The 3424-nt window shown below is 40.3% G+C and overlaps 1 protein-coding gene across 2 annotated transcripts in view; it reads right to left on the bottom strand.

The window, feature by feature from the left end:
- The window catches only part of SLC25A14 (solute carrier family 25 member 14), a 49946-nt gene that overhangs the window by 29612 nt on the left and 16910 nt on the right, over positions 1-3424 (bottom strand). Inside the window, exon 1 of one of the 2 annotated variants that reach the window (XM_077766144.1) lies at positions 146-212. The exons of the other annotated variant lie outside the window; for it this stretch is intronic. The gene's annotated coding sequence lies outside the window, so the exon portion shown is untranslated. Of the gene's footprint in view, positions 1-145; positions 213-3424 lie in introns of those variants that run through there. 2 annotated transcript variants of the gene reach the window in all.

Raw genomic sequence — 3424 nt, 5'->3', positions numbered from 1 at the left:
TATTAGCGACTGAGGACTCAGACGCAGGCCCTGTTCTCAAAGCACACGATTGAGAAAAAGCGGATTGGGAACAGAATGTAGGGCCATAAGAAGTTAAAGAGTCTCAAGAGCAGAAATGCTAACGGGAATCCAAATTACTCTGTACCTCACAAGCAGCAGGAGAAGGACAAGGAAACCGGTTGACCGCGCCCGACGAACGGCTCTGGCTCTAGGCCCCCGGTACCGGAAGGAATGGTTGCAAAGCACCCTGGGTAATTCGGTTGGCCAATAGACTACATTTGATTTTTAAACCTCACACGCGAAAGCTCCATAATCACGCGAGGATACGAAACAACGGGGCTTACGTGGCGAGCACAAGTAAAAGCAGATGAATGCCAGGAACATGGCCCTAAGTGATTGTCAAATTAATAAATATTCAGAATACTTTTGTTGTGAAAGGATCCTTCTCACTTGAGTTAACACCTTNCATCAGCGGTGTGTCTTAGAAAAATTACTAGGGAGATTTATGTCTCAACCCCCTACTTTCCCTCAAAAGTGCTTTCTAATAATACCAAGCACTTTCCAAATAGCTTCATGTGCAGATAACTACTCAATGAGACAGATACTATTAATTTCCCCTTTTGGTAGATGAGAAAACTGAGGTCTTAAGAAGGTAATAGGGTAAGTCGGTAAATCGCAGAGGGGGGATTCAAATTTGACTCCTAACCACCATGCTATACTGCTCTCAACTTTAATAATACCCTTGTTACCTTCAAAAACTTTCTTACTAAAAATAGATAATATAAACACCACGTGCATGCATTCCAAAATGTGAATTCCCTTGATTTACATCTCAGCAAAACACTCTCTTCCAAAGAGGGTCGTAGCTTAGAATCTGTATTCGGAAGAACTGTACTCTCTATAATAATGTGAATTCTATGTCGCCAGCGGGGGTCTGGTCCTGACCCTCACATCCAGGTCACCGAACCTTGCAGAATTTAGGCCCCCTGTGTAAGCAAATCACTCTTAACTTTTCTACAAGACTGCATTTTTGCCTCTTCAGCCACTGGCACCACCAGCTAATCTCACTGACCACCAAGATAAACCTGTTAAAAGGAACTTTGTTTTCAAATGACTTATTTTAAAAGTTCAACAATAGATTAATTTGAAATAGCATTTGTAGCACCATTATAAACACATACTACACTTTTATTTAACACATTTTCTATTTGACTGCTTAGTTTGTTTCCAACATTTTCCTAAAACATAAAAAAGATCTAATCTTCATTATCAAAGTTGGCCATTTTCCTTTTTAATTACCTTCTATTTCTAGTCCCTATCACACAGATCAGTATTTGATTATACTCGGTCTTCTATTATGCCTGAATTCTGATATCTCCAAGAGATCAAGTATTGAAGAAGATAGAATACCGGAGTCTTCAAGTTGGAAGGAGACTTAGAGGTCATTTCTGTAATATTCATTATGAACAGTTATTCAGTCTCTGCTAGAATACTTCCAGTGTAAGTACACATCACAAGTCAGCCATTACACTATTTTTATTCAAAGACACAAGAAAGTGAAAAGGCAAGGTACAGACTGGGAAAAGAGATTTTTAATCCATATGTCCTACATAATCTCACATCCAGTATAAAGAACTCCTAAACTCAGGAATAAAAACACAGGCACCTTGGGGCGCCTTGGTGGCTCCGTCTGTTAAGCAATTGACTCTTGATTTCAGCTCAGATCATGATCCCAAGATTGTGGACCAAGCCCCATGTTGGCCTCTGCACGGAGTGTGGAACCTGCTTAAGATTCACTTTCTCCTTCTGGACCTCTCCCCCACTTGTGTGCAGTGATCTCTCTCGAAAAATTATTTTTAATTAAAAAAAAACCACAGGCAACTCAGTGTGTATATAGGATATTATTCAGTCATCAAAAAGAATGTGATCCTGCCGTTTATGACAATATGGATGGATCTAAAGGGTTTTATGCTAAGTAAAACAAGTCAGAGAAATACCAATCAATACCACATTATTTCAATTATGTTTTTAAGTTTAGTTATTTACTTTGAGAGAGAGAGAGATCAGGGAAGGGGCAGAAAGAGAGAGGGAGAGAGAGAATTCCAAGCAGGCTCCACAGAGACCGACATGGGGCTTGAAACCATGAACCGTAAGATCATGACCTGAGCCAAAATCAAGAGTGGGATGCTTAACCAACTGAGCCACCCCAGCGCCCCTGATTACACTTATATGTGGAATCTAAAAAACAGGGGAGCCTGGGTAGCACAGTCCATTAAGTGTCTGACTTCAGTTCAGGTCATGATCTCATGGTTCGTGAGTTCCAGCCCCAAGTTGGGCTCTGCGCTGACAGCTTGGAGCCTGGAGCCTGTTTCAGATTCTGCGTCACCCTCTTTCTCTGCCTTTCTCTGGCTTGTGTTCTCTCTCTCTCTCACAAAAGTAAATAAACAAGCATTTAAAAAAAAGAATTTGAAAAACAAACAAAAAACCCAAAGAGTCATAAATATAGAGAACAAAACCGGTGGTTGCCAGAGGGGAGGAGGATTGGGGAATGGACAAAATAGGTGAAGGGGATTAACAGGCACAAACTTCCAGCTATGAAATAAATTAGTCATGCAGATGAAAAGTACAGCACAGGAAGTAGAGTCAATAATATCGTAATAACGTTGTATAGTGACAGATGTAAGTACACTTATCACGCTGAGCATTGTGTAAACATATAGAATTGTCAAATCACTATGTTATACACCTGAAACTAATGTAACATTGCATGTCAGTTCTACTCCAAACAAAAAAATTTTTAGGGGGTGCCTGGGTGGCTCAGTTGGTTTAGTGTCCAACTTCAGCTTGGGTCTTGATCTCGCAGTTCGTGAATTGAGCCCCGCATGCTGCGCTGATTGCGTGTCTCCCTCTCTCTGGCCCTCCCCTGCTCATTCTCTCTCTCTCTCTCTCAAAGAATAAATAAACAGTAAAAAACTAAATAANATCCCCACAAGTGTCCTCCTCCATGCCCATCCCCCCCTCCCCCCACATCCATCAGTCCTCAGTTTTTGTGAGCATTCAAAAGTCTTATGTCTACATACACACGAAAAAAATGACAGGAAACTCAATTTTTTAATGGGGAAAATACCTGAAATGCACTTCATGAAAGAGTACATCNCCAAATGATTATTAAGCATATGAATACGTGTTCAATATTATTAGTCATGTTGAAAATGAAAATTAAAATCACAATACATACCCATCAACATGGCCAAAGTTAAAAAGACTGACAATACAAGGGCGTTGGTGAAAAGCGTCTCAAATTCTTATACACAACTGGTGGACGGCTGTATTAGCTTTCTATTGCTCATAAAGATCACTGCCACAAATTTAGCAGCTTAAAACACCACACATTTATTGTCTTCTGGTTTCTACAGATTAGGAA

This window comes from Crocuta crocuta, unplaced genomic scaffold (assembly GCF_008692635.1).
Source record: "Crocuta crocuta isolate KB4526 unplaced genomic scaffold, BGI_CrCroc_1.0 scaffold1133, whole genome shotgun sequence".
Classification (NCBI taxonomy): Eukaryota; Metazoa; Chordata; class Mammalia; order Carnivora; family Hyaenidae; genus Crocuta; species Crocuta crocuta.
The sequence above is the reverse complement of the archived record's forward strand: the minus strand, read 5'-3'. Positions and strand labels throughout refer to the sequence as shown.